Below are 27,728 nucleotides of genomic sequence, written 5' to 3' on the forward strand. Positions count from 1 at the left end.
TTCCACGTCCTCCTGCCCCTCTCCTGTGCGCGCACACACACTCTGAACCGACATGGAACACGACTGCAACTCCGCCCAATCAGCGCGCCTCCCCGGACCGGGACGACGCCCGCAGAGTCTCCCCGGCTGGCTGAGGAGACTGTCACAGACGGGCAGGTGGCCCTGAAAACCCGCCGCAGACCTCGGAGAGCCGTGTGGTCCACTCCCGCGGCCCTGTACACCTGCAGGCCTTAGCCATCGGCACCTGAAGCCTGAGTTTTTCTGAGCCGCTTTCTCCCTTAAAATCGGTTTTAAAGTGAAAAGTACGCTAGGCTTCCCGCTTCGAACTTTAACCAACTTTTTTTTTTGGCAAATATTGACAAAGAATCACTTTAGCATTAATCTTTGTAAAGACGAATCAAGGCCAGAATTTAACGATTTGCATATATGGTGGTATTGAGGAGTGACTAAAAAACTATTGTTTTCACGTGCAGTCTTAAGTAGTTAATTGCATTCATTTGAAATTTAACTGTCACAATTGGGTCCTTGCAATACTCTTTTTGGCTTGCTAAGATGACAAGGCTGGAGGAAGCATGGACTTGGAGGGGCTCCTGCTTTAATGCCATGGTTCAAAACATACCAGACAGTCCGCTAATTTCATGAACAAGTATGGAAGGATTCCCAATGAACCTACCTGGCAAAAAACCACGATGAATGTAACTTCTTGTTTTGCTTCAAATTAAAACAGCACACAGATTCCAGTACTCCCTTGGGGTAGAAGTCCTAGGCCCTGAGCAGAGGGCCGCCCCCAGCGACCATACTGCTTCCTGCGACACAAGGCTTCTCCTAGAAGACATACTCCACCAGTATATGTGGTTTTCTTATTGAAAGGTGGTCTTTTGTCAACATCTTTAGAGGTATCACATTTGTCTGCACTTGTTACTTAAGTATGTAATCTTAGTCTGTGCAAGAGTTTAAAATTATTGGTTTATATCCTCTACTTTTAATAACCTACTTAGAAGAAAATTTAGATGTATTTAACAACTTTTTTTATGGACACATGGTAAAACTGAAGGTAAAAATGGGCTTGTCCCTGTGGACAGTGTTTTCCATGGTACATATGTGGCTTTTTTTTTTTTTAACATCCTCATGTCTTCCCCTTCCTGGAACTTGTGCTTTCCTTAGACAACTTATCTCCATGTTCCCTAAGCTGTCTTCCCCAGTCTCATCATTCACCACAATCTCCTGGTCTGTGAGTTCCCACACCTGATACAAGAGCTGAGTGGGTCACTCTCCCCTTACCGTTTCTTCCACCCCCTATTTTTGATTAATGGAAGCAGCCCACTGATGCCACCCTCTCCACTTCTCACTGCCTCAATTCCTGGTTCTAAACTTCCTTCTATCCTTTACTCTCCACCTGTATGTGTTGTCATTCTTAGCACTTAGCCGATTCCACTGACTTTTATGCACCTCAAAGCCAGGCCACCTACTTTCTTTCCACTCTGAAACATCCTTCCTCCATCTTTCTCTCCCATCTCAGCATTTAAAATTAATGCTGATGCCCTTCTTCCAGGTGACCTACAGTTTGGAGGGATAATTAATTTGACAGATGTCAGAATCAAAATGCAAAATAGTCTCAGACTAGAATATTAGGCCAAAACCAATAAAATTAAAAAATATAACTTTACAAGTCCAAAATGATATAAAGTTCAAAAGCCAAGTTATAGGTTTAGGTAGACCTTGTTGTATTTATATTCAGACTCAAACTACTATCTTTTGCTCTAGTTAACTGTTAAATGGGGATAAAAAGATGTTTCCACTAAGTGAAGGTAATTCCTTTATAATTCCAGCATAATGTCTGAAACACAGTTTTCTTTCTTCCATCTTCCAAAAAGTGGAGGTCCACTGACTCCTCCAGTGCTGTTGATAACACATTTTCTAAGTCATACAGGCCTGAAAGCTCAAAATCCTGACCCACCAACCTTGCATCCCAGAGCTAGTCCCCATCGTAGAGAAATCTTTTATTTTGGCTCAGTCTGTGGGGGCAGACATTATCATCTTTACAATGAGAAAACCTAAGTCTCATCTGAGTTTGATGTTAGATAGTTTGCTCTACGTCACTCAGCTTGGTCAGTGACAAGCTGATTCCCAAATCAGCACATATCCACTACTCTTTTATCTCCCCACACCCGTATTGTTTCTTTAACCTTCTCAACAGTTTTCCTGGTTCTGACTTGGTCCCTCCAGCCTGTGCAGTGACTGACTGCAGATGGTGCTTTCCAAACTAAGACCTTGTATCTTCATCGTCGTATCTTTTTGTCTTCTAAAATTTTTCAATAGTTCCCCATCATTTATACAGTTCAGTCCAAATGGTGACCTGGCACCTAAGGGTTACCATAATCTTGTCCTAACTTACTTTTCCCTATTTATTTACAGCCACTTTCTAAAAGGAACTCTCAACTTCATCCAGTCCTGCTGGGCCTGCGGTGGGCCCACAAATACAGGCCTTGGATCACCATTTATGAGTGCCGGCTGGCATTGGTTTTCTGTACAGAAACAGTTCCTTCCTCTTCTCCTGCATCTGCAAATCCTTCTTTTTCCAAATCCAGCTCACAGCCCCTCCCAGGAAGCATACTTTGCACCTTCTACCCAGGCTTTTGTGATCTTTCCCCGACTGCCAACTTCTCACCAAGCACTATTTCCTAAATCTCGCTGGCCCCCTCGGCGTTATGCCTGAAGAACACTGAAAAGTGTTCAAACATACTTGTTACTAATCAAATGAAAGGGTACTGCATCACTTGACTAGCCATATGAGCTATTGTTTTTAAGACACCAGTAAGGGACTAGCCAGCTATCCAGTGCAAAATACATTCATTTGATGAGATAGTTCTCAGACCTGTCTTTGCTTCAGAATCATCCGGGGACTTGATGCTAATTCCAGGGCCCACTCCAGATCTAATGAGTCAAAATTGGGTAGGAAGGGGCAGGGAGGGAATTTGAAACTGCCAGAGTTTATATCCTGGCTTTACTACTTATTATCTGGGTAACTTTGAACAAGTTACTTAACCCCTCCGTGCCTAGTTTCTTCATCTATAAAATGGGAGTGATAATAGTATCTCATACGATTTGTTGTAAATTGAATACTTAATTAACATTACCTATGAAGGTGATGATAATGATGATGATTATACAATTACCCAGGGCCAGTCTGGTGACCTGAGTTTGGGAGCCATTCATTTAATGAACCACTCCTTTCTTACAGTAAAGTTTCAAATGTTATGACCTTAAAACTTCTGATATTGGCATTATGACATATTACAATAAGTCTTATTTGTTTTGAAGTAGTGTATATTAAGGAAGAAGATCCAAGTAAACAGATTTTTCAATTAAATTTGTTTATTTAAATCCAAATCATGAAATATGTGATTTTTTTTCCAAAACTAGTTCCTCTTAGAAAAATAATTACACATATGCTGCAACTATACAGAGTAATTCACAGCTTAGTATTCAAAGGATGTGGGGAAGAGATGAAATAATACCATGATTTCTTCCACTTAGGACAATAAGTCATAAATTCTTTTTGAAATAGGTTTTTAATATTCTAAGTCATTGGAAAAAATTTTATAGCTCATTTTGGACCATCAAATGCCAAATAATACTTTAAATGATGTTAACCATAACTAGATATAAAACAGGAAGCAGAAATTTACTTAACAAAGTCACAAACTGCACACATCTGAATGGGGAGCAAAGGATGGGTGCCCCACCTAACTCCTAATTTATAAATCTACAGATATACAAAGGCCTTGTTTTTATTGCCTGAAATTCCAACAGATTCCTTTTATTCTCTCTTAAAGACTCAAATAGCTCTGGGAGGATAACAGGGCTTGAGAGCCATTCACACATCAGCATTAACTAGTTTGATCTGGTTGCCTGCTTTCTAACACAAATCAGTAGCACTTAAAGAATGGAAAGTTTTGGGTAAATCAAGTTTGAGAGAAACACTGAGTGCCTCAGGGCAAGCTGAAGAAGACCTTGAGTCTGAAGATCCTGGGAGCAAAGTAGTAAGCTAAAGAAGGGAATGAGGAAAGGAGATGGAACTATTTAAAAACCTAATCTGTCCAGTTTAAGATTTTGCATATTGAGAAGTCAGAGGCCTCTTGTTTTGGAGACTCATAAGGCAGAAAATAGTTGTAGGATAGTCATAAATTAATTAAGCTTTTGAGGCCTGACCTGTGGGGCCTGAACATCACTGTAACGTTCTATTAGACTGGACCATAGGAAATTTTCAAGTGATTCAATCTAGTCTGCATGAGAAAATTATTCAGAGTTCTCGAAAACAGTCCTAAAATCACTTTTTCCAAGAAGCTTTCTAAGACCTTCCACACCTCGCCCCAGTCCCATGCCCATATGGCACTAGGTGCCTTTCTAGTATTCCATGTATCTACTTTCATTAAAGAGTTTATCAATATTGCATTATAATTTTCCCCTTCTCTATCTCCCACTCCCTCACAGATTGTGAGCTCCTTGGATTCAGAGACTGTGTCTTTTATTACTATATCTACGGTATTCATCTTAGTGCCCGACACATTGTATACTGAAGGAAAAGCTGGAACCCAACTCATACATTAGTTGGGACTGTTTGTACCATGAAACCCAGCCGTGCTACTTTCCTGCACAAAGACCTTTAATAATTCCGATTCCTACCAAAACAACAGCAAACCTTCATTCCTAATACTAAACGCCCTCTACACTTTGGCCTGGGTGGATCCACCCGTACTTGTCTCCCTCTGGTTTCTGATACAGTAAGACTGCACTCAGTGTTGTTGACAGGTTCTCAGAAACTTCAACTTTCAGTGAAACCATGTATAGGGAAACCAGTTTCATCATCCACCAATTGACAAGAGTTACATTCTTACAGCATATTTCTGGTCACAAAAATATCACCAACATCTAAATAAAGACTCTGAAAACTAATATTAAACATTGAAATAAATGTGAGCTACACAAACATTTAAGAAAAATTAATAAAATTGAGATTATTTTACACCCTGCTTGTTCCACTTCAGGGTCATGGGTGGCTGGAGCTCATCCTGGCAGCTCTGGGCCCAAGGGATAGGGGGACACACTCTGAACAGGACGCCCTTCCCTCGCAGGGTCACTCACACACACACACTCAGATTGGGAAGATGAAGACATGCCAATCACCTGCCGTGCACATCTCTGGGATGTGGGAGGAAGCTGGAGTGCCCGGGGAAAACCCACGCAGACGTGGGGAGGTGCCAACTCCACACTGGTGGGATTGATGTTCCCCTCACCAGCATAATGAAATGGCGTTGAATGAAACGACGTTGTTGGAGGACCCGCTGCACATATCCAGTTAGATCCCAGCCAGGCCCCTGGGAACGCCTTGGTGGGGTCTGTGCACCCCCCACCCAACTACACCTTCCACAGCAATGGCTCCTCCCAACCACTGCTCGCCCAATACAGCCCATCCCGGCCCACCTTACACACAATCTCTCTAATGAAACTTTTTCTGCTCCTCTGCCTGATACGAATCTCACTCCTCCCCACAGAGTGAGTGGGGTAAGCCAAACCTCTTGAGGACATTCTTAAACAGTCTGTGTCCCTACAGGAGTGTGTTAGTCAAGGTTCTCCAGAGAAACAGAACCAATAGGAGACTATATATATATATGGGGGGGAGATGGAGGGAGGGAGAGAGAGAGGGAGATGGATTGAGTGATTGACTTTAAGGAACTGGCTTATGTGATTTTGGAGGGTGACAAGTCCAAAATCTGCAGGGTGGCCAGCAGGCTGGGAGCCAGGGACGAACTGATGCTGCAGATCAAGTCCGAAGGCCACCTGCTGGCTGACTTTCCTCTTGCTTGGGGAAGGTCGGGCATCAACCTAGTCCTTCAACTGATTAAATGAGGCCCACCCACATTATGGAAGGCAATCTGCCTTAAAGTCCACTGATTTAAGTCTTACTTTAATTCAAAGAAAAAATAACAAAACACCCTCACAGAAACATCCAGAATAATCCAGCCAAGGTGACATATCAAATTAATGTTTGCAAGCACGGAGTAGGAGACCACAGCCATAGCAAATGGCACCTTCTTTCTTTTGAAAGTGGCTTGCCCTCGTTGCCTCATGTGTCTTACCACCGAGGGACTCTTCGGCCGGTTTCTCCCTACCTGCTCAGTGCATCGCTTCTCCCCCGCAGTCGATGCCCCACTGTCTTCCCTTCCGTCCTGAGGCCAGTCAGCCTTTGGCTCCCACATGCCTACTCTCATGGCTCTTCTAACCTATCTGAGAATTTTTTCTTCCTCTGGCTCTTATCCACCCACCACTTAAATGCAGGTTCCTGAAGGTTCCATTCTTAGCAATCTTTTCTTGCTACACTCTCTTTTTGTGCATCTTGTCATTTCTTTGACTTCGATTGTCAACTGTATCAAATTATCACCTCTATCTAGCTCAACCCAGGGACACATCTAAGTTTTGTGGTACCTGATTGTTTACACTATTTGAAGGGAGGGTGTTCTTTAAGAAACTTTCTGTACTACGATGACCAGCAATAACTTAATTATGCATGGAAGCCACATAGATGTATCCCGCACTACACTGTATTCCTAACTCAGCTTCTCTTGAAACAGGTTTCCCCAAATGCCTGGAGCACTCCAGTGCCTGGATCTAAGGGGAAGGTGAGTGAGAGGAAGCTGGGGTGGAGAGAGGTGACAGTCATAGTCTTAATCAATCACAGCTACAACAATCCACTTTTGAAATTTTTACAACACATATGACTACAAGAATTTATAATTATGGCCACTGCCAGGGGTTTGGAAAGGCTCGCACATGGCAGGAGCCCTGATGCTCACGCTTCATGATCTCTGAGAGGATGCACCCATCTCTGTCTTCCGCCTCCACCTCTCCCACACTCTGGGTCTGATTTTCTGCCTGATTGCAGAGCCCTCTTCTTGAATGTCTTTCATATTTTAAATCATTTGGCCTCAGAGCCCCACTATTCTTTCTTCCACCCCGACCCACCCTGTATCTCCTCCTTTGTTTTCTGTCTCTGGTATTGGCAGCACCAACCACCTGGTCACTTAAGTTAGATGCTGCAGATATTTTTTATTCTGCCCTCTTTTTTGCCTCCATATCCACGTGTTCATTAAATCCTACCAAATTTAGCCGTGAATTAGCTTTCATGGGGCTGCTGCAATGGCCTCCTAGCCAGTCCTCCTGCCTCGGCTCTCTCCTCTAATTCGTCCTCACACAGACATTAAGTTATCGTTCTAAAATACAGTAATGACTTCCTCCAGAAGCAAGATGGCTTGGGCTCTGGACATACACGACATAGGTTTAAATCTCGACTCTACTGGTTACTAGCTGTTTGACCTTGCAAAAGTTATTTCATCATGTATGCCTCAGTCTCTTCACCTGTAAAATGGAAAGAGTATACATTTTACAGGATGGTTTCACGAAAGAAGTTAGAGCCTGTCATGGTGTCATGGATGCCTGAAACATAGTAAGCATTTAATATATTACTGTCATTATTTATAATTCTCCTCTCAAAACCCTTCAATGGATTCACATTCTGTAAGAAGACATTCAATAATAACCCTCACAGCACGACCTCTGTCTTCCCTTCCAGTTTCCATCCCCAGACCTTATGCTGCAGCCGTATTTGACAACCAGGCTGATCTCCCTGGAAGTTTGGGGACTCCTGGTTGTGTCCTTTGTTGGGAATGTCCTCTTTACTTTTTCTCTCCCTGAAGAAATCTGAATCACGTACTAGGTCCCTGATCCCATTCATCTTCTCTATGAAGTTTTCTCCAGCCTCTTCTCTCCCCTCTCTGTGTCCTGATGTTTTTGCATTAACATTGGCAAAAAGCCCTCTGCGGCATTCCCTCTTACGCTGAACTTTCTTTTTCAATTGCCAAAAACAGGGTTTAAGTTTTTGAGCAACTATTCTTGTATGTAATATATATAATCTATATCTTGGATTATTCCAAGTTTTTATTGGCATAAATCGGAGAGAACATTCTAGTCATGAATGATGAAGTGTGTTTTCCAGGTCATGCTACATTTGTGCCAGGAGAAATTTTATAGCCCATCAACACCGCTTCTTTATATGATATGTCTGAAAGAACAGCTATAGTATTAAGACAATGTGAACAGAGAATTCAAGAAATTCCAGGGACCGCGGAGCTAGGTTTTCTTGGCCTGTAAGGTTTTTGACCCAATATTAACTTTGGGGATAAGGGGGGGAAAAAACAGAAGCTAAAGGAGCCTTCAAAGCTGGAGTTCTCAATGAATAGATAACGACCAAAAATATATATACCACTACCATTTTATGGGGGAAATTACATTTCTCTCTTCCCATTATTTTTTTTTCTGTGGAACGGCAAGTGAAGGAAGCTCTTTTGGATTTGCCTAAGTTTTCTGACCACTGTTTAAGAACGCATCTTTAATTTCGACTTAGAATCTGGAGAGAGCTCTTGGCCAGTTTTGCTGGAAGAATCCATACTCTCCTTGTACATTGAGAGCTGCATTTCATGTTTGCTGATAATGTCCCAGAAGCTCAGGTCGATGCCATCAGCACTGCTTCATCTCAGCAATGACAAGGCGTTGGTACTGTTTGCCTTTCCTATTGATGCCATTAGCATGCAAGTGTGCTTCTGCAAGGGTAGGCAGTACTGGAGGGAGAAGACCGTGATGAGAACAATTACAAACACCCCCTGAATAACCTGATGGGGGAGCAAGGGAACTAAGACAGGTGGGAAGCCAGCAACTAAATATCCAACATAAGCACCCGAACTTTCCTCCCATTTGGGGAGCCAGTCCATCTTTCCCACTTTTCCATCAATGATTTTTTTTTATTTCTCCCTACTTCCTTCCTTCCAGAACTCTAAACTTTTACTAAACATTTAGAATTAGGTAAATATCTAGCAATCTAGTCCCTTAGTTGCTGAAAGGTTGACATTTCCTAATTGAACTGCCTTTAAATTAGGACATGCCATGTGGACGGTGCAAAAGGATTTCCGTTCTGAACGTACCAGCAAGAACACCTGGGAGAAACTGGCAAAGGAATAATATTTACTTTCAACTATAGACACTTATGTTTTCCTGACAGAATTAGGTGAGTAGATGTGAAGAGTGGATGTAAAACTCTAATGGCCAGAATCAAGTGATTAAAAAAAAAAAAAAATTCCAGGGCATTCACCGGTTTGAAAACTAGAATAAAGCATTTACTGTGATGTGTTCTTTGAGTAAGCACTTCATAAACCACTTGCTAGCTGACCTACTTTCTTTCCCCCTTGCAGCTAAAATGCTACACTGTAGCTCAGACATGGGGAGTAGCGGTGGCTCTTATGTTAGGGTGAGGGTGAGGAGGGGGGAGGTGAGAGACGACCAATCTCACCAGAACTGCTACAGGTGAGCTTTTTCAGCTCCGCCCGGGGTCTGAGAGAGACTGTGGGAAGAAGGAAGAGACTCTCACGGGGAAAAGGCAGACTCCGGCATCCCAGCCTGTGCCTAAGACAGAGGGCGGAGAAGGAAAGCGCAGGGGACAGGCAGCATGGCTCCGCCCTCCGCCTCCTGCTCAGGCAATGCCGACCGGCATCCGGTGTGATGGCCCCTGGCCAAAGGATCCCGTTCTTCTGGGTTCCCGGAGTTCACGCCTCTCGGGGTTCTCTGCGCCTCCTACGTGTTTAACGTTCTAGTTGTAAGCTTCAAGGGAGCGGGGCTCTGTCGGCACTGCGCTCAGTTGCACAATTTGTCCCCGCCCCACCTTTCCAGGCTCCCGCCCCACTCCGCCCCTCCATACACCACAATCTGCACTGGGCTGCTCACGCATAAACATTCTTGCACTCTGCTTCCTTCTAGCTTTTGCTAATTCTGCCTTGGATGCTCTTCTTAGTCTTGGGACCATCTGCTGCAATCCTACTTGTCTTTCAAATCCCAGTTCAGTTATCACCTCGTCAGACTTCCCAGATTCTCTTGGCTGAAATTAATCACGTTCTTCTTTGTATTCTCATAGTATTTTGCTTGGGCTTCTGCCATGGACACGATTCTTTGTTGTTTGTATTTCTGCTGCACTGGACTCTATGCTACCCGCCTTTTTTATCCTCTTAATCTGGTCTTTCACAGAGCAGAGGCTTTGATTTTGATAATGTCCAATTTATCATTTTTTCCTCTTAAAGCATCACGCTTTCGGTGTCGTCAAAGAACCCTCATTGAGTCCGAGGTACTTTTTTCTAAACATTTTATAGTTTTATGCTTTACATTTAATGCTGGGATCCGTTTTGAGTTAATTCTTGTATGAAGGTGTGAGGTTTAGGTCAAGGTTCTTTTTATTTTTTATTTTTACCTAAGCATATCCAAGTGCTCCAGCAACATTTATTGAAAAAGCGATCTTTCCTCCATTGAACTATTTTTGTAACTGTCAAAAATTAGTTGAGCTCTTTGTGTGCTCATATTTCTGGGTTCTCTATGCTGTTCCATGATCTACGTGTCTAGATTCAAGGTGCCTTGAGGGCCAGACATGTCTTCTTTTTTATAGTACCTTTGGTTTTACAAATATAGCACCCTAACTCAGCACCTGGCACACATTAGATGTTCAATAAATTTTTGTTGAAAGAGTGAATAATAAGTGCTTTATAAATGTCAGTTAAATTATTGCTGAATTAATTCTTAAAATTCTGAGCATCAGACTCCCATGGCACTGCGGTCTCAGCCTGGCAATAATCTTTCTGCAGGCCTCTTGGTGCAGAAACTACAGTTCCTGCACACTCCGAAGGCCTCCTGCCAATGCCAGCACCTGGACTTCCTCTGCATGTGCCCCACCCCTGCCCCTCCCCATGCTGCCTGTACATACTGCCTGTGGTCTGGAGGGTCCCACATTCAGCAGCAGCTCCCTCTATAGCCCCCCACCACTTGTACCCTAACGCCTTCTGCCCTTCCATGCTGGCTCTCAGAGTCTTGCTCCATGCCCACAACCCAGGGTGCTGACTGCCTGCTCCCTGCTCTCCCACCTGGTTGCCCAGCAACTCCATATCAGTGCCAGCCTGACTGAACCAGTAACTTCTTTGCTGCCCCACGGGCTGTACCACACCTTCACCAATGAGACCTGAACCCTTTCCAGGTGTGTCCTTCCTTGGGCACTGTCCCTTCCTCAGAGTTTCCTTTCATCTTGTAGTCTCCCTTTCATATAATTCATAATTCTTTACATTCAGCTTCCCCACTTAACCTATCGTGTGGCTTCCATCTCCTGAGTAGACCCAGACTGCTGCACTTGGTCAGCTGCCAGCCTTGACTCTCAAGGTCCCTGTGACAGTCTCCCTTCTTCACCTACGCAGAACTGAGAGCCGTGACTTTCATATTGATATGAATTAAATCAGCCTGCGACAGTGGAGAGACCCAGGACTTCAGAAGAAAAAGCCCGGAGTTTAAGTTTGGCTGCTACTATTTATTGGTTGAGGGATATTCAAGGTGCCATGGGCCATCTCGGTCATGCCACTTTATCCACTGTGCCTTAAAAGGAGAATCACTGTGATGATGATACTTCACAGCTGTGATGTATCAAATAGGACCAAATGAGAAACTGCACATGACACGTTCTGTTCACTATGATCCAAATAAGTGATCATTTCCATTTTACCTTACGTCAAACTATGTATGACATGAAAGACTGCGACTCCTGCTGAGTAAATTTCAAACATAGGAACACTGGCAATTCCTTCTGGAATCACACGAGAGGCAATTACCCTGGCTTAACGCTGAGCCCAGGCATGTCTATCAAAAATGTTGCCTCTCCCAAAAGCATGTCAAACAGATATATTCCCAGTCACAGCTAAACTAATGATCCTCGACTTTATTTTAAAGACAAGGAAAAGGAAGTTAAATATAATGAAAATATCACAGAAGAAAAACTGCTGTGTTCACATGATTTAATTGGAGTTGCCTGCTGTTTAGAAAGATGAAATAGTTAAGGATAGATGCGTTATGAAAGAAGAAGGTCAAATTAAATGTGTTTTTAGCCAAAACATTTGAGTATAGAATAATTACTGTAAGAAAAACATTATGTGAAATCAGATCTCAGGAAGCAATTTTTAGGACCTGGTGACTGAAATAAATATCAAAGAAGAATGCAAAAAAAAAATTGTTACAGGAAGTATTTCTCAAGAATTTCTGGGTTTCTGAGACAACTTTAAAGTTCTCAATACTTATATTTTATATATACACCTAATAGGCAGAAAGTTCAGGATGCTAATGAATAATATAAAAAGAACACTATATTGCAACTATAATATGATATTTAGTATGCTAGGATGTTTTTCATAAATCATTATAAAAGGTATATTAAAAATTTTTTCAATAGGATTATCTGAAAATAGCACTTTGCTGAGAGAATTTTCTAAATATGTCAATTTTTCATTCTGACTAGTATTCTTAAAGGAAATAAGGGAAAGAGTTTTGCTTATTTGTCTAATTTTTTTTTTGTCTAATTTTAGAGTCAGCAATGATATGGGTTCTACCAGCTGTCATCCTTTAAAACACATTCTTTGCATAGGCAAAATTGTGTAACATTTTATGTGTTGCATGCCACTTCTATCCACCCAAAGAGATCTCAGCCTCTGAACTGTAGCAGTCCTCAGAGCTAATGTTCTTTATGGCGGCCTTAATACATGTCCACAAAGGTTTTTACACTCTTTCCTTTAAGGGGCGGAGCCAAATTCTTCTCCCCTTGAGGGTGTGCCAAATTCTTCATTCATCTCTTGTATTGCTTGCTTCCAGGGAATTTAGGGGCCATGCTGTGAGGAGACATCTGCCTGCCTGCAAGATGCTGCAGCCTCCCGCCAATACATGTGTAAGTGCGCCATCTCAGAAGTGCACCCTCCAGCCCCAGTCAAGCCTGCAGATGAGCAGCCCCAGCTGACTGCCTAGCTGAAACCACGCACAGGAGAGATCCTGAGTAAGAACCACTTGGCTGAGCCACTCCCAAATTCCTGACCCACAGAAAACATGAGAACATTTTTTCTATGGTTTGAGGTTAGGGTCAAGGTTTATTTTTATTCCTTATGTATCTAAAACTTTGTAAGCGTCATTTGTTGAACATTTCTCCTTTCCTTATTGAATTACCTTGGGACCTTTGTCAAAAATAAGCTAGTCAGTGGGATTTATCCCAGGAACTCTGGAATGATTCAACATATAAGTATCAATCAATGTAACACACCAATTTAATAGAATGAAGGGGAAAAACACATGATCATCTCATTTACGTCATCTACACATGCTTTAGAAAAGGCACTTGACAGAACTCAAAACCCTTTCATGATAAGAACACCCAATAATAGAAACGGAAACAGACAGGAACTTCCTCCACATGATAAAGGCCAAATCTAAAAAGTCCAATGCTAACTTCATACTCAGTGGTGAAAGACTGAAAGCTTTTCTCCCAGGATCAGGAACAAGAAAATGATGCTCACTCTCACCACTTCTATTCAGCATGGCACTGGAAGTTCTAGTCAGAGCAATCAGGCAAGAAAAAGAAATAAAAGGCATCCAAATTGGAAAGTAAGAATAAAACTATCCTCATACGAAGATGACATAACCTTACATGTAGAAGCTCTAAGGAATCCACAAAAAACTTTTAGAGCTAATTGATAAATTCAACAAAGTTTAAGGATATAAAATCAATACACAAAATACACCAAAATCAGTTGCATTTCTATATACTAGCAGTGAACAATCCAAAAAGGAAATTAAGAAAACAATTCCATTTATAATAACATGTTTATCCCTATGCTGGTACAACCTGAATTAATCACTGTACCTTTACAATAAGACTTGCAATCAGGTACTGTAAGCCTTCTGACTTTGTTCTTCTTTTTAAAAATCACTTTGAGTATTAGAGACCTTTTGTATTTCCTTATAGACTTTAGAATCAGTTTGTCGATTACTGTAAGAAAGCCTGTTAGGATTTTGGTAGGGATTTCTTCTCTCTCTCAAGTCTGTTTGTTTCTCTCCATCTACCACAATCACCACCCTAATAGGACGCAGGATGAACAACAGTCTACTGACTGGTCCATTTGCCTTCACTTTGGCCCTCCCCAATCGTTATTCACCCTGCAACTGGAGTTCTGTTTTGAAAACGTGTATCTGATCATGTTGTCTCCTTCAAATGCATCTCATTATCCTTGGAATAAACACTAAACTTCTTACATGGCCTATGAACAAGGATCATATTCAAAACAGTCAAAATATTTAACAACCAATATCGCACAGGCACAGACCATCAGAACAGATGGCAGCATCCTAGAGCAGCATTTAAAAAATCTGTACCCCCTGCCCCATTGTGCCAGATGTTAATTACTCTTGGGGTTGCTACACCATGGGAAGTGCAGCCGAGGGGCCAGGCACCTGGGTTGGTGGAGGGGGCAGGGGCACACCAGAGTAGCTCAGTGCCACAGCTCTTTATCAACTGGTACAGAAGCATGTTACTGCCCTAATTACAGCATGGCCACACTGGTGCAGACTGGCTGACCATCGGGGCTGCTTCCAGTGCCTTCTCTAGTATGATACCTACTCACTTTCTGGGCTTTATCTTCTGACCTCTCTGCTCTGGCCACACCGGACTTCTCTGAGTTTTTTGAAAATGCCATGCTCCCACCATGGAGCCCCTGGACCTTCTGTTTCCTCTGTGACCATCTTCCCTTCTTCACTTAGCTAACCCCTACTCATCTCTCCCAGCTCCATTCTCACACGGATGCCTCGGGAAGCCGCCCGATCTCCCTAAAGAGGTAAAACCCCCTAGTGATAATCCCTCATAGCGCTGTGTCCTTCTCCTTGCTTCCAATCATCATGGTTGACGTTTACAAATATATTTATGGGATGACTCAGTTAATCCTCTTACGAGCTCCAAGAGGGCAGGACTCAGGTCTCCTTTCGCTTATCATTGTATCCACAGGGCCAAACCAGTGAGAGGCACATACTAGGTGGCCAGTAAATATTCGTTGAATAAATGAATGAAAACCAACTCAATATCTTTCCTCTCCAGCCCATTCTCTTTGAATTTCCCATTTTGGCTAATGGGATCATCTACCTGGTTGTCATAGCAAGAGACTTAGAGATTACCCCCCGGTTCTTCCTTATTTCGCCATTAAAGTAGACATCAGATCCTGCTGGTTTTTACTTCCTAAATCTGTTACTGCTTTTGCTCAGGTTGCCATCATTTCTCTTCTGGACTACATACAGTAAACCTCTAGGAACCAGTCTCATTGTCTCCAGTTTTGCATCTACTTTGTCCATTCTTCATATTGCCCTTAGGGTGAACCTTTGAATCTGACCAGATCAGGGTCAAGTTCAAACTCCCTCGTGATCTGGTTCCTGCCCACCTCCAAGGCCAGTTGTCTGTGACCATTCACTGTACATCTCTGTGCTCTCATGTTCCTTCAGTGAAAACAAGCAACCCTAGATACAGGACCCAGGTTTCATTCGTCTCTATTCTTAGAACACAGCATCATGTCTGGCATGGAGAGGACACACACACAACTGTTTGTGGTCTGGACTGGAAATGAATAAGGCTTAATTTTGTCCTAGAGTGCTATCTGTCACAGTGGCACAGTACAATGAAGAATGTTCATGAGGATGGCTGCAAATCATTAAGAAATGGATTAAGTTATATTTACAAATTTAATAGAATACATTTAACAAAGTATTCAAATGGGAATGATTATGATTTAAAAGTTTTGATTCTTAAAGGCATAGTTGTTCCAGTTTTAGAAAGTCAGCAAAATCACCTTCTACGTGTCCTTGGGATATCAGGAAAATTTGACTATGGTTCAGTCATACAGCTTCCTTCAGTGTGTGTGTGTGTGTGTGTGTGTGTGTGTGTGTGTGTGTGTGTGTGTGTGTGTGATTGAAACAACATTTGTGAGTCTGACATTCTTTCTTAAATTCCACATTTACACCATTTTTTCTGTTCCTTCGAATTATTGTCATGTTAGAAATTGCAAACTTCTAATTACTTGTTTTTATTTGCTCCTCTAAGAGATTTTGTCTGGAATTAAAATTAAATTTAGGTATAATTTTAAGTGAATCTAGAGCAGCCTATAGACAAAAACGTATGGGATTCAACATGAAATGAGAAGAAATGATGCCAGCAGGTACTATAACAGATGCAGCCTTAAAAAGGAACCAAATTTCCATCTGTTGAAGGCAGCTGGCCCAACAAGACTGAGAAATAGAAATCAAAAAGAGAGGGCTTCAGATATCTGGTATAAATCTAATTTAAACTAGGAAACTTCAACTGGAAGCTGAACGGCATTTGAAGAAGGAATTTTAGTGAGGGGTGAGGAAGGGGCTGAGCAACGACTGTTACAGGAAGCCTGAATAAAGACACTATGATTTTAGCATTTGAGACTCGGTGACTTTTTCTAATATGCACAATATGAACAATATGAACAATAAAGATGATTAAGTGATAACTGCCTTGATTTTCTACCAGAAAAATGACTTTGCCTCTAGAAGGGAAGTAAAATGGTGCCAATTGTTCCAGTACTGATCTCCACATTACCTGAAAATTCCATTTCAAATTAATATCCCACCTTAGCCCCTGTCCTAAGAAATGGGTGCCCTCTCTTCCAAAATAAGCTGGTGGCTCATCGAGGTGATCTGATTTGAAGTTACCTTTGCATAATTCTGTGAATTTACCAAGTTTGGCCAGCTTTCACACTGCGGACAGTGGGCCTAAGGGACTGGCTGAAAGAGAACCATGAATTTTTATGTACAGTGAAATCGCATACATTGAACCATATTAATACAAAATTTGAGTTAGTTGGGACAGGGCTTCACTTGCATTTTACCATTACACCATCTTTGTAAAAACGCTGGAAAATCAAGTTAGTATTATTGATAAGATTTCAAAGTGAATAGATAATTTTCAGGTACCTTCAAAGGTTTAGAAGCACCATTTACACAGAACTTACTATTCTGGTTATCAAATTACTATTGACTTTTCCTAAAACAAGTTATTTTAGTGGATAGTAATTTGTTACTCTAGGTCTAGTTTTCATATTAATACAGTTTTATTAAATACATTCTCTATGTTTAATACTATGCTCAGGATTGTTGGGGATAAAAAGTAAATATTAAGGAGGCTACCATATGCGTGGCAGGAGAAGGCTTTCTCCCACAAATATGTTTATGAAAGAATGAGAGAGTATATAATCATAGCGTAAACTGCGTCACAGAGATCAATGCTCTCTGGGTTAGTGAGGACAGGCTTTATAGAGGATGTTTGTCATGTGGATGAAAATGTAACTTCAGTTGTTTAAAAAAATTACAATACAGACTTCCATCACAAAAGGCTTTCCTGCATTTAATTTCAGTTATTAATATAGACTTTTACTGAGGATATAGGTCAGAGCAGTATACTATACTGAGAAGTTCTTTTTCCAGCTGACCCCTCCAAACCTCGTCTCTGTAACTGCTCAGGGTCTCAAGTGTGTCCCCTGGAGCTGTCCTGAACTGAACCACCAACACTTAGGGCTGAGGCTGCAGAAGGACTCAGGAACTCTTGATAGTAGGAGGGGTCAACCAACACACACAGATTTTTGTGTCTTCCTTATTCTCCAAGATTTTCTCTAGGAATATGTTTCTGGCAAAATTTCATTTTGCATATCCTCAAGCTATGTAATAAAGACAATATTCAACTTTCCCTGAAATCTGACCTCTCATAAGAAACACCTATTATTTTTGCCTCCTCAGCATCCATTGTCCCTCATTCTGATAACAGAAACCTTCTTCTTGGGAAATTTGCCATTGGTGTGTTAGAGCTGGTTAACACCAACACATAAGAGCCAACTGTTACAATTTCAGAAGCTGGACAGCCCACTGTCATACACAGCCATTATTTAACATTAAATTCTATTAGGATTAAATAAATTCTATTGAAAACAAAAGTAATGCTCACAACTCATCACTTCCTAATTACTCCATTTTATTACCAATGGTCTTGAAATTACTGACATTTATTTTATCTGTATGGTAGATATATTATGTAATAGGCCCTCCTGCAAACCTCTGTCCAACTCTGTGCTCAGGGGGTGCTCCCCACCACACTCAACCCAGTTCATGTGGCTCGGGTAGTCTGACCACATGCTCCAATCGGCAAGTTAGCAGGATACAGGTTAGTACCAGCTGGTAGACTCTCTATCGTCACAGACAGACTGCCCAAGAAGGAGGTAACACAGAAGAAGGCAGGGCAGAAAAATGGATACAGAACCTCAATGATGCTATTCAACATCAACATCTAGCCTTGTCTGAAGCAATTATATCCTAGACTTTACTGTTACAGGAATCCATCATTTCCCTCCTATTTTTGGCCTGGGCCAGTTTGTACTGACTTCCTATCACTTTAAACTAAAGAGCAATTTACTACAATAAAAATAATTTTAAAAAATCACTTTAGGGTTGTTACTGAGTACTCACGTACAAGAAGAGCCTAACAAAGCCATGTGCGGTGCTGGGTGGATGCTTGCAGCAAATGCAGGCTCACTCTAAGAGACTGTCCTGGCAGGGCACACAATCAAAATTCCTGTGTTCGCGAAATCCCTAAATTTTATAGACCTTTCTGATTACCCTTGGATGGCTGATTCTTTAAACGGTAAGCAGGAAGTTAACGTTACTGACCACCGTGCTTTGACTGCCAGTATCTTAACGCTGTCCACGCGTCGTAAGAGGAGGAGGTCCTTGTTCTTTGGGAAACATCTCTGGGGTATGAAAATCTATTACACAACCCTAGTCCAGTTCAGTGTCCTTCTTCCCAGATTAGGAGTCAAGGATTTGTTTTATAATCCAGATTTTTCTGTGATTTTGGACAAAATGTCTCACTTTTCTGGGCCTCAGTTTCCTTTTCTGGAGAGTAAACTGAGGTTAAGTGATTTTAATAGTTTTCTTCCACTCTCCTAAATGCTATGATTCTACTTTAAACATATGTATTTTTTCTGAGTATTCGTTCTCTGAATTCTCAAACATTTCCTCATCAAATAGAAACAAAGTATTTTGATAAATTGCTACATTTCTAGAAAGGCTTATATTTTCACTTTCTTAATCCAGGAGAGAGAGTGGTCAGGACAATAGGCGACCATAGAAATAAGAAAAGAGACTTTACACTGGAAGATGGAGCAGAATGAGACCCAGAGTGATGTTTACTATGTGCGGGGAGAACAGTTTTGTAGAGTTCATGCTTCGGCCTCTCGCTCTTACATCATCAGCCTGTGATCCCACTGCTAATTAAATTAATAAAAAGGCACTTTGTTAATAAAAGATATGCCCCATGCCTGCTGTCGCCGGGCACAGGGTTCCCGTCTGTTTATAAAACTATAAACAGTTTTACCACTTAACAATGAAGGCAAAAAAAAAAAAATTAAAAATAACAGCAAGAAGGAAAAGTTGAATTACAGTCAATATGTCCCTGATTCCCTGTCCTCCCCCGCCCTCGAAATCCCTATTAATTTGTGATGACACATTAGGAAAGCACTCAATTTGAATTTGACATTCTCAATTACCTTGGGCTTCACAACTTTGTTTAATAATTATTATAATTACAAGAAATAACATCCTGTTCTCACTCAATTAAGGATGAGAATAATAAACTGAGAAATTATAGCTTATAAAGCTAAAGCTTTAGATACAAACAAGGAGTACCACATCTTTCACAATGATGTTTTCCTGAATGGTCTGTAAGTCACTTATTTGGAGTTACTTTAAGGGGTTCAAATAACATCTCTTCTTTGACCTGACTGCCAATACATGTGTTTTTGTTCAAGGAAGATAAATTTTTAAAATCTTTTTAGCGTTAGCTACATTTTATATTAAAAACGGGCATATTCTAATATATTAGGATTAGATTTAGTGGTGAGAGATAAAAAAAAACCCTAAGAATTTACTTCCAGCTCCTCTAGACATCTGGGCAGAATGTCCAAGTCTAGAATATGTCCCACGGTGTCAAGCCCAGGCTCCTCCCACCCTGCTGTTTGACAGTGCGTGGCCTCTGTGCCCAAGCTCATCTCAAGGTTTAAGATGAAGTGATGCCCAATTTCCACTTACATCTCATTGGCAACTTTTAGGCACATGACGAAAGTGCAGGGAGGTAAGAAGTGAAGTGTCTGTGCCAGGCAGCCGTGACCTGCCTTAAAATTGCATGTTCTACTATTATAGAACAGGGCTTCCAAACTGTTTCTGTAACGAGCCAGACAGTAAATATTTTGGGTTTTCTGAGCCATGTAGCCTCTGTCTCAACTACTTAACTCTGCTGTTGCAGTGTGAAAGCAGCCACAGACAATACGTATATGAATGTTTGTAGCCATGTTCCAATAAAACTTTATTTACAAGAATAGGTGGTAGGCTGGATTAAGCCCACAGGCTGAGCCCTGGTATAGAAGATGGGTAAAACGGATATTGGTGTAAGTGGTATGTATGTCTCCCAGACCCGGTCACAGGCATATCGGTACTGTTAACTTCGATCAGTTTCTTCAGCATACTCCTTCCTTTTCAGTACAGTTAGTGGCAAGAAAAAAAAACTGCCAATAATTAATTCAAATCAGCTGAATGATGTAGTGGAGGGCAAATTTGTTTAAGGCTGTCTTTGAAAGACTAGTTAGCAAATTTCAGTTATGCCTAGTCTGTGTCATGCTGACTGTTCTTTTACTGGGTAAAGACGTCTATCTTGTTTCTCGCCTTGGGAAGAGAATGGTTGTCTTCTTGACCCCATGCTTGAGAGTGGCAAGACTGCACGAGGTGAGCACTCTGCATGCGGAGGAGACGCCGAGAAAATAATTATGGCCTTGCCCCTCTGCCGGGCAGAGCAGGACAAGCCTGTGATCTTTCATTTAATTATATCTCACTTTCAGATCTCTTCTTTCTTATGGGAGGACAGGGGAGAAGAGATGCAGGATTACACTGGCTAGTTCTCACCTGAGCAAAATTAACTCCATAGGCACTTGATCAAAATTCATTCTGGTAATTAACTTCATTTATCATTAATTACTTATTTCATTATTTTTTTTCCTGATTTTAAGTCAAATATTTTACACACACACACACACACACACACACACACACACACACACACACACACACAGGGGTGGAGAGTCTTCTCTAATCCACCTCTCCCAGGCCCTCTTGGAGTTTTTTGTGCCCATCTTAATAATTGAACGATGTAGCCGGAACGCCTGGTTCTAGTTTCTGGTGCTTCCAGAACTCTGAGAGCGAGGGCTATTTTGCGAACTGCCCTCCTAGTTCCTTTTTCTCTGTTCATGGTCTTGTCAGTAGAGGGATAGAAAGCATCAAGATCTTCCCTTTTCAATTTACTGACTACTGTTAAATTTACTTTTAGCATCTCCTAAACTCCTAATATTTTGTTCGGTACAAAAGATGTTTAACTTTAACCTGACCAAACATTTTTACTGCAGTGATAGGAGGCTAGTATGACAAGTTGCCTTTTGACGTTTATGAATGGCAATGTAGAACGTTAGAATAGTAGAGCTATAAAGAACATTAGAGATAATTTAGTCCAAATTCCTTGGTTGACAGGGGACTGAAGTTCAGAGAAGACAAGTAATGTGCTCTGGATTGCACAGCTAATTAATTAAAAAACTCAGCAGAAACAGGTCTTCTGCTTCACAGAAACACTCAAGAGTCCCACCTCCCTCCTGGTAAGCTGGACTCTCAGTGAGAATGTGGCTTTTACAGCCAACTGGGAGCAGACGGGAAGCTGCCTGTCAGGCACGAGGGAGGAGGAGGAAGAAGATATCTGACTCTTCTACTACTTCTTGCAACAGGAGTAAATAAGGAGGGACTTAGCTGCTTCTGGAAAAGCCATCTGTTCTCTGGGACAAAGACACAGCATGGTGGCTGCACAGAGACCTGTCTGGGACAAGGTGACTACACAGAGGCTTGTCTGGGACAATGTAAGAAGCACAAGATGACCCTTACTTGGATGTCGGGCCTGTCTTTGTAACATTCTTGGGTATCTCTAGGTTTTCTAGGTGGTCTCAAGGGATTATCCCCAAAGTAGAGAGCACTTCATTTACTTTGGCTTAATATGACAGGTTTTGGAAGAGAGAAAATGTGTCAAATTTAGACCGAATAAAAAGGTTAGCAACATTTCTCAAAAGGCTTGAGATTACTAAGCATTAAAAATTGAAACTAATGTTTGGTTGTGTAGTTTTGTAAGGACCATAAATACTTAGTACAGCCTAACATGATTATTAATTTCCAGGGCCATCTTCATAAATGGGTACAATTTCCATTGATTCATATAAACATATGGATACATATTCATATTACATATACATAATATACATATGAAATACACATATACATTATGTCTATACATACGTTAATGTATTGACATATTTATGTGTATGTATGCATATATACATGCATTCACATATATACACATTCACATCCATATAGTCATATGCATCTATGGAAATTTTAACTATTTATGAAGATGACTTTGGAAATTAATTAGTAAACATGTTGGTACATACTAAGTATTTATGTATGTATATATATATACATATATATATACACATATACACATATATACATACAAACACATTTATCATATATATAAATAGAATATATATGCATGTATATAAACCCTTTTTTCCATCTATGAATATATTGTGAGACCCCTCTCCTCCATGTATGTATATATTTATATATTGTATACTTTTTCTTATTCTTCCCTTTTCTTTTCCCTCAAGAAGAGGAAGGGGAGTGAAAAGAGAGGGGGAGTATAGGAGAGAACAAGACTGCGTGACCAAAAAAACGCCCAAACGTTAATATGAAAAGAATAAATGCTTAATCATAATAATTAGTGACACATGCCCTTTTTGAAGCTCATCTGTTTTAGTTTAAGAAAAGCTATTTTAAAAGAACATTCTAAAATGAAAGAAACTCTCTCTACTTTCTAAAACCAACAAAGGCTACCTCATACTGCAAGTCATTATAGCAAAAGCATTAGGCAGGAAGGGCCATTTAAAGTTAAATCTGTCATTAATTTACTGACTATTCACTTGAATCTTATAAATAATTTTAAGTAGAAAGGGTTGTCAGATGTAATTAAGGTCATTATTTCATGTTGAAGTAGCCCCTAGGCTTTTCTAATGTAAAAATCTTCACATAAAAAGAAGAGCTAAGATTTCTTCAAGGTTAAAGGTCTCTGGAGACTAGTTTTCAATGTGCTGAGTGGGAGATGTTCGGCTGAACTACGGATCTAGTGCTCAGGTCCAGATCTGGGTTTGGAAGTCCTCAACCTAGGTCGTTAACTAGAGTCAAGGAAGTGGCTGCAACGGCCTACTGACAGCATTTAGGGTGACCGGAGAAGACAGCCTAGTACCCCCAAGGGTATCCAACATCGAAGGAATGGACTCATCCTACAGCTTGACAGGATGTGGTAAAGAAGTCTGAGAACATCAGAGGAATGAGTTGTCACAGAAGTCAGATCGAGAGGATGTTTCCAGAAGGGGGTGACTGCTGACAGGGTCAATCTGTCTCGTGGGGTAGGCCTGAGACACTCCGCTAGACGTAAGAGTGATGAAGTCCCTGGTGAGAACAACTAGCAGATCAGGGGCAACAGCCAGACCGTGGTGGGAAATGAAGATACTGAGTGTAGACAGCTCAGAAGGGAGAGGAAGGGAGGTGGTTCTGGGAAGAGGACATGGGGGAAAGGGGCTGAGGAAGTTTGATTTTTAAACACAGGAACCAGCGGTGTGCACCTACTCACATGCTGATAAGGGCGTAGAAAGATGGAGCAGAGAGGGGACAAAGCGAAGAATGAGTTCTTTGCAGGAGGTGGAATTCGGAGCAAAGGTGGAAGGACTGACGTCAGGGGAGGGGGTGCGGATGCAGATGCAGGCGCAGGTGTGCTGGTGGGGGATCAAGGGCTTCTTGTTAGAGGAATTTATTTCGTGTAAAGGGGAGACGTAGTGGGGTTGGAGGGGAGCAGAAAAGTTGTGAAATAACTAGAGTGGAGACTGGGAGGGGGGCGCACGGAAGGATGCACGGGTTGCTGGCAGCACAATGGCCCAAGGGTCTGGCTGTCACGAGCTTATGGTGGCACCCTTCTGCCAGGTTGTCTAACATTCTCAAGCAGACCTTGGCTGCCCAGGTTGTACAGAGAGATCAGAAACCTTGGCTTGATCCAAGCTGAGGTTTTCCCAAGCAATCTGGGGGGTGGACAATGGAGACAATGCAGCGAGAGAGGTGAGGGTCTGCAAGGACCTGTTGAAGGTGCAGGTCACAGAACCGAGGTTGGATGGGCAGGGTGGGGAGCCCAAGGGGTCAGACTCTCCATCTGACTCACTGACTGTTACTTTGGGCAAATTGCCACATATCTCTGGGCTGCAGTTTTTTTTCCCACTTAGAAGTGAGGGTGTTGGCTAATTTGGTTAACATCTCTTCCAGTTCTACAATTCTGTGGTTCAATTTTGCAAAAACATATGCACTCTCCGACCATGAGAGAGAGGCACTGCCAGCGCCTTCTAATCACCGGGGTCAGACAACCTTCACCACGCCGGAGAAGCGAATTCCATCAATGCTGCCAGACCACTGATGCAACTCTTCCATTTTCTTATGAAAATATGAAAAATGTTCAGGGCCCTTCTCATAAATCAAGAATAATTGTTTCATTGCCATTGGTCATCCAACCCTGCTGGACATGTCCCATCTGTGCTTGATTCAATTCAATGCAACTTAAAAACATATTTGCTGAGTGTCGACTTTGCATAAATCATGAGACAGCAGTCGCAGGGGACACGAAGATAAGACAGCTGCAGTCCTTGCGCTGTTTAGTCCAGCAAGGAGAATAAGACCTATTCTGGAATAAGTGAGTCCGGGTATAAATCTTAGTATTTGACTCAGGAAAGAAAGAACAATTTCTTTCTATATTTCTCTTTAACAACTCAATTTCTGTTTTCAGTCTACTTTTTACCAGGTTGGAATAAACTCAGTGGGGGTCCCCACCATTTTTTGGGTCACGACTAATTCTCAGGACTTACATGATGCTAAAGCATCAGGAGGGGGTACCTTTCCAGTCCTCAGTGTCACCTGCTGCCACGGCCACTGCCCCTGTGGTTCTGCATTACCAGCTCCTGTAGGCAGCCAGGGAACCTACTCATTTGCTCTGCATGGTGCCTTTAGGACTTTTTGATTGCCTTCTACTTCTAGGCCTTTCTGGGTCGCATAGCAATCAGTATGCCTCTTCCCAGCATGCTCAAACACACTGCTATGGTCTGAATGTTTGCTTCTCCCAAAAGTCATATGTTGAAATCCTAACTTCCAAGGTGATGACATTAGGAAGTAAGATCCTTTGGGAGGTGACTAGTTCATGAGGGAAGAGCCCTCATGAATAATAAGATCAGTGCCCTTATCAAAGAGACCCTCACCCCTTCTGCCACGTGAGGACACAGTGTCAAGATGCCATCTTTGAACCAGGAAGTAGGGCTCTCACCAGACACCAAATCTATTGGCACTTCGATCTTTGACTTCTCAGCCTCCAGAACTGTAAGCAGTAAGTTTCTGTTGTTCGTAGCCCAGTCTATGGTAGTTTGTTATAGCAGCCTGAACAAACTAAGGCACACACTATCTGCTGATCTTCTTTATGGAGTCTTCACTACCTCCACGAGGTTCTTTGTAGGAAACAGGATAAGTTGCCTCTTGCTTTCAGGACCAATGGACATGTGGCTCTCCACACTTGCCCACCATCTTTCCTTCTTCCTTCTAGCCCTGAGCATTCTCTGACCTGGGGAGATTGTGCAGGTGGGGGTGGGGGAATTTATAATCCTACTATTACAAACAATGCTTGCTTTCAAGTCTTTCGTCTGTGCTGTGAGCCATTTCTGTTACACTAGGAAACTTCTTTTCCTCTCTCTTTTCTGCTCCATCACGTCCCAGTAAAGCCATGGAAACAGAATGGACTAGCTGCTTGAATGTGGAGAAGAGCAAGGGGGACAAAGAAATGTGGGGAAACCATGGATGCTATTTCATACAAGGCAGAAACAAGCACTGTGCTCTGGGGGTTCAAAATGAATCAAAAGAGATATTTGGTTGCATGTGAAAAAAATGAACACTGGCTAACTTAAAGAAAAAAAAAGGGTGTATGAGAAGGATTCTGGGTAGCTCATTGAGTAGGAAAAAAGTGCTTAGCAGATGTTTTGAGAATGAAGGGAACCGGGCCAGCAGTGACGGATGCAGCAGGAGGAACCTAAGAACCATCAAGCGTGCCGTGATCAAGTGATGTGGCTCCAACCACTTTCTATCTGGTGTGTTTCCACTCAGGAGAAAATCCACAGGAACTGGATCTGATTGGCTGAGCCTAGGTCATATAAGTCATATAAACACACCTGTGGCCAGGAGTGTTCTACCTGCAAGCTCTGCCTGACCTCATGTAATGTGAGAGAAGCTGCTCTCCTCAGACAAGGAGGAGCTGAAAGAATGTAGGGATGGGGGCAACTGATGCCTGCTCAAAAAGTGTGAGAGAGCACTTCCTTTTAAGAAAACAGGAAGGCTTAGAGGAGACTAGGGTTTGAAAGAATGGAAAGCTTCTGATGGACAGAGATAGGAAGAAGCAAAGGAGGTAGGAATGAGCAAGGCCCCCGAGGGCAGGAAACTTGAGATCCTTCAGAGACTACCTGCTGGAGCAACGAATGTGAGCCAGGGGTGGGAGACAATGTTTGCAGTTTTGAAAATGTTGAGTTGGAGCCAGATAAAGAAATCTGAATGAGGAATTGTTAGGGGCTGGATTGTGTCCCCCAAAATTCATAGATCGATGACCTAACTCCCAACAGCTGGGAATGCGACCGTATTTGGAGATGGGGCCTATAAAGAGGTAATTAAGGTAAAATGAGGTCATGAGGGAGGGCCCTAATCCAGTATGACTGGTGTCCTTATAAGAAGAGGTGATTGAGACACAGACAGGCACAGAGGGAGGACATAGACACAGGGATAAGATGGCTGGCTACAAGCCAAGAAGAAAGGCCTCGGAAGAAACCAACCCTGCCAGCACTTTGATCTCAGATTTCCAGGTTCCAGGAACGGGAGAAAATGAATTTCTGTAGTTTAAGTCACTCAGTCCGTGGCACTTTGTTATGGCAGCCCGAGCAAACTGATATAAGATATTTTTTCTTGGCAATGGGTACCCACAGAAACTTCTTAAAAAGAGAAGAATCACATGCTCAGACTGATGCTTCAGGAAAATAGGTAGGGCAGGGTATATAAGCTGGGAAACAGGTAGAGCCCAAGGCTAGGAGTCCAGACACAGAGGGAGAGGTACCTAATTCTGCCTGCTTGAGGCTTCACTGAGAAGGTAACAACTCTGACTAGAGGTTTGCAAAGCAGATTAAGGGTGGCCAGTTTTTGCAGGCAGAAGGCACAGCCTGTGCACAACTCAGAGGCACAAAGGAATGTCACGTGTTTAGGGTGTGACGGAGAAGAAATCGAATGTAGCCAGTTCCTTACGAGAATTACAAGCCAAGTGCCACGTAATTCTCATTTACATTCCGATTCTATTGTTCTCTGTAAAATGAGTCCGGGCAGGGAAAGACTGCCTTGGGTGTACCAGACACTCCAGTTGTTGGGGACTTTCCCTCTACCCTCTAAACCTACGGGTTTTACTGGACTTCTAAAAAGAAGCCATTCAGGTCATCCAGGTTTGGGGAGTAGAGTAGCCTCTATGG

The 27,728-nt window shown here is 42.1% G+C and overlaps 1 long non-coding RNA gene across 1 annotated transcript; it reads left to right on the forward strand.

Moving 5' to 3' along the window:
* Positions 1-7: 7 nt before the first annotated feature.
* LOC120601488 (uncharacterized) lies at positions 8-3,370 on the forward strand. Its single transcript, XR_005652448.1, has 2 exons — positions 8-896; positions 2,416-3,370. It is a non-coding gene; the product is annotated as an uncharacterized LOC120601488 (long non-coding RNA).
* Positions 3,371-27,728: the final 24,358 nt, after the last annotated feature.

Source organism: Pteropus medius, unplaced genomic scaffold (genome assembly GCF_902729225.1).
Source record: "Pteropus medius unplaced genomic scaffold, Ma_sr-lr_union100, whole genome shotgun sequence".
Classification (NCBI taxonomy): domain Eukaryota; kingdom Metazoa; phylum Chordata; class Mammalia; order Chiroptera; family Pteropodidae; genus Pteropus; species Pteropus medius.